The sequence below is a fragment of the Haemaphysalis longicornis genome, unplaced genomic scaffold (assembly GCF_048455015.1).
Source record: "Haemaphysalis longicornis isolate Haplotype H1 unplaced genomic scaffold, Haemaphysalis longicornis Haplotype H1 scaffold_1, whole genome shotgun sequence".
Lineage (NCBI taxonomy): Eukaryota > Metazoa > Arthropoda > Arachnida > Ixodida > Ixodidae > Haemaphysalis > Haemaphysalis longicornis.
Genome location: NW_027526203.1, coordinates 55,648,255 through 55,656,001, shown reverse-complemented (window position 1 = coordinate 55,656,001; position 7,747 = coordinate 55,648,255). Strand labels below are relative to the sequence as shown.

General features: G+C 46.4%; 1 long non-coding RNA gene across 1 annotated transcript; it reads right to left on the bottom strand.

Moving 5' to 3' along the window:
• Positions 1–2,058: 2,058 nt before the first annotated feature.
• Positions 2,059–7,528, bottom strand: LOC144164201 (uncharacterized). Its single transcript, XR_013321092.1, has 2 exons — positions 7,433–7,528; positions 2,059–2,695 (listed from the first exon to the last, which is right to left on the bottom strand). It is a non-coding gene; the product is annotated as an uncharacterized LOC144164201 (long non-coding RNA).
• Between the last annotated feature and the right edge of the window lie 219 nt (positions 7,529–7,747).

The window sequence follows — 7,747 nt, the reverse complement described above, 5'->3', positions numbered from 1 at the left end:
TCACGCATACCAGCTTCTGATTAAGCCTGTTCGTTGGCACGTGTGCAATTTTAACGCCATATGTGCCAAACACCCTTGCAAGAGCTTCACTGATGCCTTGCGTGTAGGGGACGGCAGCGCGGTTTTGCCTCTATTCTTCAGGAACCCTTTCGGGGGAGGCAACTGAAGCCCGCAATTGTTGCGTCCTCACAAGCTTTGAAGGGTAGCCGTTGCTGCGAAGGTCCTTCCTTACCACGGCTAGCTCTTGCTTGCACAGACCAGGCTCAGAGCAGATTCGTGATGCGCGTGAGAAGAGTGCAGCGGCGACAGAGCGTTTTTGGCCTATAGGATGCGCAGAGTCGAACCCCAGGTATACCCGTGTGGGTCGGCTTTCGATACACACTGGTTGTAAATCCTTTGGCCAACCATCTCACAAGTATGTCGAGGAGACGATCTGTCCATTATTTTCTTGTTCCGTGGTGAACTGGATGCTTGGAACACAAGAGTTTAGATGCTCAAATAAAGGCATTACGTCTCGGCGGTGGATCACACAAAAACAGTCGTCTACGTAGCAGACAACGATCTTGGGGCCGTCTTGTACGAGCATAGCGCAGAATTTTCTATAGCCTCTAAGGCAATATTCGCACAGACTACTGAAATGGAAGCTCACATAGCTGTTCGAAACCGCTGCTTGTAATAGTGTCCGCTGAAAACAAAATATGTGTTCTGCAGGCCAAATTCCAGGAGACGATATAAGTCTTGCGTCTCAATTGTCGACCATGAAGGCCGAGATACATCGTCCTTGAGTAGATCCTTGCAACTCCGGACCGCGTAATTTTGCCTGGAATTTGGCCTGCAGAACACGTTTTGTTTTCAATGTACAATGTTACAAGCAGCGGTTTGGAACAGTGATGGGAGCTTCCGTTTCAGCAGTCTGTGCGAATATTGCCTTAGAGGCTCTAGAAAATTCTGCGCTATGCTTGTACAAGACGGCTCCAAGATTTTTGTCTGCTACGTAGACGACTGTTTTTGTGTGATCCACCGCCGAGACGTAATGCCTTTATTTGAGCATCTAAACTCTTGTGTTCCAAGCATCCAGTTTACCATGGAACAGGAAAATAATGGACAGATCGCCTTCCTCGACGTACTTCTGAAACGGTCGGCCAAAGGATTTACAACCAGTGTCTATCGAAAGCCGACCCACACGGGTAGATACCTGGGGTTCGACTATAGGTCAAAAACGCTCCGCCACCGCTGCACTCTTCTCACGCGCATCACGAATCTGCTCTGAGCCTGGTCTACGCAAGCAAGAGCTAGCCGTGGTAAGGAAGGACCTTCGCAGCAACGGCTACCTTTCAAAGCTTGTGAGGACGCAACAATTGCGGGCTTCAGTTGCTCCTCCGAAAGGGTTCCTCAAGAAGACAGGCAAAAACGCACTGCCGTCCCCTACACGCAAGGCATCAGTGAAGCTCTTGCAAGGGTGTTTGGCACATACGGCATTAAAATTGCACACGTGCCAACGAACAGGCTTAAGCAGAAGCTGGTATGCGTGAAGGACCCTTTAGAAAAATCAAGATTCCCCGGAGTTGCCTACAAAATTCCATGCAAGGATTGCAACGCATCCTACATAGGTGAAACTGGAAATTTTTAAAAGAAGAATTCAATAGCACCAGAACGATGTCAAAAAAGGCAATGCAAGCTGAAATGCCTTGGCGGATCATCACCTGGCTACTGACCATGTCATCGATTGGGATTCCGCATGCATAATCGCATCAGAGAAGCGCCTGTCGACACGACTACTTTTAGAATCAGCGCATATTCAACCAACTAAAAACACGATTAACCGGTCGCGGGGTAATCTCCCCAAGATATACATGCGCACTCTGCGATACCAAACCTATAAATAATCGCTACCTTTCACCCCCCTTTCATTGTGATCAAGGGACCAGTAGGGGCCCCAAAACGTCTTTATTTGTTTATTTGTTTTTGACCAGGCGAGTGCCTGCTTGTATTTCATCAACACTGAACTAACCCGCCTGAATCACCACTTTATAGACATTGAGCAATTCTTTGAATTGGTTTATTTTAGCAAGCTGTCTTGTTTATTTCCTTATTTTTTTTGGCATTTCCTGTCTCATTTGAAATTGGGAGACCAGATAGCTTTTACTACGGGTCATGCACTGGTGAGAACAAATAATTGATTTCACTTTAAACAATTTTCAGTTCTGTTTTATTGCTCACCAGCCAATGACCTGAAATATCAGAGGCTCTTAAAACATATGCTGGCATTTCTTTCCTGCACTGTAGTACAACTAATCATGACTTTTATTATATTTTGTTCACAAATTGTAATATTTAGAAAGTATTCAGCCGAATGAAAATGTTATTTCAGAAGCATGCGCAATCAACAAGGCCTCAATGACTCTCACCACATGGTTCACTTGTTTCTGTCACAAATAACCTGATTGCAGCCACATTCCACCCAAGACGAAGGTAACATACCCTCTGGGATGATGAATATTTAAAATGCCTTACGAGTAAGTGCTCAGCACATGAAATTGTGGCATTAAAATTAAAACAGAAGATCCCTCTGCGGCATCCTTCACTTGGGGCAGCGCTTGATCACAAACTTCGAGAAGCTGAAAAATGCTCCATGCGCCGCTCCAGCCAGCAGAAACAATGCAGGACGCAAGTTGGTAGGTGGACCGTTGGCATCCTGCGATTGTGAAGATTTTTATTTAGTAGATGCTCTTCTTTTTGTACCACTGTTTATTTCTCCTTTAACAAGCAGCTGAACTCCTGCAGGTTCTACGAATCATACAAGCATAATAAAATGCAGCAATGCCGAACAATTGGCAGGGTTACCTAAATTTTTCTTTTCTAGGAATGAAAACAATGTAGGTAATCTATGCACAACTACAATCAAACCTTTCAATTTTTACCTACTTCACTCCTAACAAGCACACATACACGTTAGACATGTGAGCAAGCTGCTAAATTAATGCCCACAAACTTAATCAGGCATCAGAAATCGGCAGAGAACGACGTGTCACCTTTAAATGGCACTTTTTTCGTTCAAAACACGTAAATGGGCGAGAAAGATACCTAATTATGAGTTGGTACCCTCATCTGGTATGGTTTTCAGGCAAGGCTTACATCTCACTTCAGTACCTTCAGGTGGTGGAGATCTTCGAAAACTCATTGCGGGCAAGTGGGTTGTGTTCAAGCTCTCGTATCTTGCCAGCAATATGCTGGATTCCAGCATTCCCAAATCAACGTGACGACCCGAATGTGGTGGATGCAAGAAAGAATAAGCACACGCCAAGGGCGTAGCCGAAGGTAGGGTAATGGGAGGGGGGGGGGCGGTGCCCCTCCCATAATGTTTTATGCCAAGGCTGGGGTGCAGTTTAAGCAGCCTGAAAAACCGCCTAAAGTCACCTGCAGGCGCGGAACCTGCAGTTTTAAGGACATTCTTGCTCATATAAAGCTGACAGCAAGGGCAATGTCAACGTCTGATCCATGCGCCCGCTCCAGATGCTGTACCTGTCAATATATACAGCCCGGCTGCATTTCGCGCCGGATACACCGACAAGCACCGGGAACCTGCCGCGAGCTGATCGAAACAGCCCCACTGTTTCACTGGCGGAACAGCATGGCCGGGGAATGGCAAAACAGCAGGAAAAGCCTCATATAGGCTTACATGTGGTCGGGAGCGTGTCATTCCTTGTCTTTACACTGATACAAAGTATAATCACATGACAGAGCATGTCGCTGTATTTTGTTCAGTCAACTATCAATCCTTGATATGTTTATTTTTCTACCGACATCGCATTTCATTGACTATTGCAGTTCCATAATTTCTGCTGCATAAAAAGCATTGCTCTGCCCATCTTTATTTCCTCCACATCAACAAAACTACACAATTCTCCTTATTGCGGAGCTTTGTTTTTTTGGCACTATTCCACTGTTTCCTTGACCTCCCTTTAGAATCAGCATTCTGTATTTGCTTAACCGGAATTTTACTGAAGCCATGTCTGTGTCAATTTAACAGATAGAAATAACGAAATTTAATAAGAAACGTGCAACAAGCTCAACATTCAACAGCAGTGCAATAAGGTGTTCCGCTTAGCGCAAGTTCACTACTCACGTTACTAGCACAAAAAATAACAAAAGGCGATTACTTAAAGGAGCCATGAAGAGAAAACAAAAGTTTGTTTTATTCGAAAGATTAGGTGTTTCATAGTACCCCAAGCGCTTTTCCGGAAGCAAATGATGCTTTATTCACTGAGAAATAAGGCAATTTAAGCCAAAATTTTAAATCTCCCACTAAAATTGCACATTTCGTCATGTGAACAATGGCGTCATACGAGCCGGTCCATGAAACATATACTTAGTATGTAGACTCCATATACCACCCACACGCGGGAGTCGACCGAGACGGCGGCCATTTTAAAAATACTAGTAAAACCTAGTGTACCCGCAGCCCTAGTCATGGAATCGCCTGATCCGGAGAACAAAACTCTCGCCGAGGAGCTCGGGCTTGCATTTAACAACCTTACACCACTTGAACGCTCAATGCTTCTAAGTGCACGAGCGGCAAGAGTTGTGGGATACGCGGTGGACGGGAAAGCGACCATTCCGCGATAGCCACAACAGACGAACGCCCAGCCGTCGGCACCGCTGCCTCGTCAGCCCCGTCGCGACGGATGAATACAGACTGGTACGTATGTGCCGTATTTTCAATTTTAGTAGCAGTATCGCTTATGCCAGTTGGCCAGTGTCGTGTATGGAAAGCCGTTCGCTCGAGCTCTCTGCTCCGACCAGAAAGATTTGAGCGTCAATGCGCGGTGTGTACGGCAATTTTTTTCCCCAAGGTCAGAGCGCTTTGGCGGCGATTTGACGAAGTCGGCGACGAGCGCCAGCATGTCCGGGTCCCTGCCGTAATCACTTCCTCGGAAATGAAGCGAGCACACTCGTACTTCCTTTAGCTCTCTTTCTCATCCGTTTGCAAAGTTCACAAAACATAGCCACTTGCTTCGCCGAGATTCGTCGTTGGGCAGCACATGAAAGGAGACCTCACCGGCGGGGATGTCGCACTCCCTCGACGATTTGCCCGTACTACATGGGCATTTCAAAACACAGCAACGAAATTTCATTGTAAAGTGCTCGAACAAACCGAAGTTTTCAGTGGTTGTAAACTGTAAACGAGCTCGTAACGACAGCAGCAAGCCAACACGACCTCCATACCGAAACCTGTGCGACGAGTGGCACTATCTCGTTGCTGCTCTGTGTTCCTTACTCCCCTTGTTTCTATTTTTACCTTTCCTGGTTGGCGATATGACGGCCAACCTCCTGTGAAGGGATTACGATACCAAGCAAGGTCACGGCTGTGCGTGCTGGGACGGTTCGTTGGCCCCGAAGAGCCTTGAACCCGAAAATTCGTCTGCGCGATGGTGGTGACGGCGAGAGGTCGAGTTCGGCTGGCGGTAGTTTCGTACGCATTGGCATACACGCTTGCGTGTTCGTTCGGAACTTCAACCATTTACTCCACCGTTCTTTGTCATAAAAAGAATGTGCAGTATGTTTCACGGGCATTTAGCTCGCTATGCAAACTGTAAGCCCTGCCTAACATGCGTTTGCCGGCCTCCGCAAATCGCAGAGCATTCTCGAGTGACATCATAGGTTTGTTGCGGAAAATGAGCTGGTGGGTCGCGTGATCATTTCCTTTTTTTCTAATTATGTAGCTTATTTGAGCGAAGTTTGCGTTATAAGTGGTGTCGTTATGGTTCTAACGAGGCAATCTTTCGAATGAACCAAACTTGTGTTTTCTCTTCATGGCTCCTTTAAGGACGAAGACGCACGTTTGCTAGCTTCACCGCCATAATATACGAATGCGCCGCATGTACAGTCCACTGCGATTCGAAGGTTGTCGCGGGAAAGCTACTCTTTCAAACGAAGCAGAAAGAACACCAGCTTTAGCAAATATTCCATGCAAGTTTCGTTATCGTCGGCGTAGATAAAGGGCAACCAAGTCCAAGTCTGTGCTTGATAACAACGAATGTACAGCTTGAAACCCAAAGGGTGGCAAGTCAGTCGTGCGGGCCATTGTTGTATCATGGAACAGCCAACAAGGGAGCAAAGAGTGCGAAATCGCGATTTTCATGGTTCCGAAACGAAACCATGGGCTGGTGGCCCGCTTGGCCACTCGATGCTGGCGCGATAACCTTCAAATCGTGCTCGACTGTACTTCATAGCTGACAAGAAAACTTAATAGTCCCTTTTCTAAAGGAAAATCTAAAACATGAGAATCTTGATAGTAAACACCCAGTGTTGGCTTGCACTTCCGCCCGACGAACTTCAGGGACCGCGCGTCACTCACGAGCGCACTCATGATCACGCTCACGAGCGTGGGTCCGCCTAACCACCTGCTCTGCGGACGAATGAATCGCCCGTGGTGTGCCCACAGACCAGCGAACGGCAATTTCGGTGATCATCATGATCATCACCATCTAAGCTCCTTAAGGTGGGCTTTACAGTTAGCATTGAGCATACACAAATCGCATGTTAAAGTCAGTTATTTCAAGCTTCGTTTCCAAAACAACGCGCAAGATGCCTTGCCTACATATTTCCCCGTCCCATCTTTTGGTCGACCACGGCCCCCCTCCACCCCCTCCCCCCAAAAAAAATTCCTGGCTACGCGCCTGGCACATGCCCAATCAGGAGTACGTTCAGCATGCACGTCGGTTGTTTAAAAAAAAGGGTGTAATGTATTGCTCAGAAGACTCAATGCTTGCACGCATCTTGGAGCAGCAACGGCCTTAGCAGATGTGTTTGAGTGGTTTTCCTCTCTCATAACATCCACAGTGCTTTCAGGAAAAGCCCCAGGCCTTGCAATTAGCATGTTCCAGTTAAGAATAATGCAGCTGATACTTTACACTTTCAAATCTTTTTCTTTGTGGAAGGATGTTTCTTTATTGGCGGTACAGAACTAGCGTGCGTAAATCGCAGCCTTCAGAACCCCAATCAGGCCTCTGTAAATGGTACAGGCAGTTACATTAACTATTTGAAAAAGTGGACTGCAAGGACTGTCAATTCACATGATAAACATCCAGAAAATAGCTGAAAACAGAACTGGTAAGGCTTTATCGAAGACTAAACTACAAAGGTAATAACATTTTTGTGTCACCACCTAAGAAATATGGCTTCATCGTAAACATGACTAACACCAGGAAATTCGTATACATGGTGATTAACTGCTATGCCCACATTATGCTTTTGGGTGAAACTGAGTTCTCCGAAATTAACAATAAAGGTTGCCATTTAGCAGCTACATATTAGGTTATGCATGAAACACCAATAATTGTTACGGGGGCGAGAACTTGTACATTCAAGTGATCGAACATTATTCAAGTATGGTAGCCCACTGTGCTACCAAAACTGTTTGAAAACTTACGTTCTGGCGGCCAAACACTGTTGACAATGGTTGTGGCTCTTGTCCGGTTGAATGGAGGGACGTGATGTGCTCAGACCCTCCAGAGGTCTAAAACAGGATGACACATGATTACCACTCAGGCAAGAATGGAAATTATTGGGTGCACGAATGTTACAACTCGGGAAACACAACATTCAGCCAAAATCAATACCCGCGTACAGCGGCACCGTACACATGGTGAGGTGGCTCGCCGCAAACGCAACGAAGCTTGCGAGGCGCGCACATTCGCTCGCAAACGATTTCCCCTCGCCATTTACAACACGGCACAAACGACAG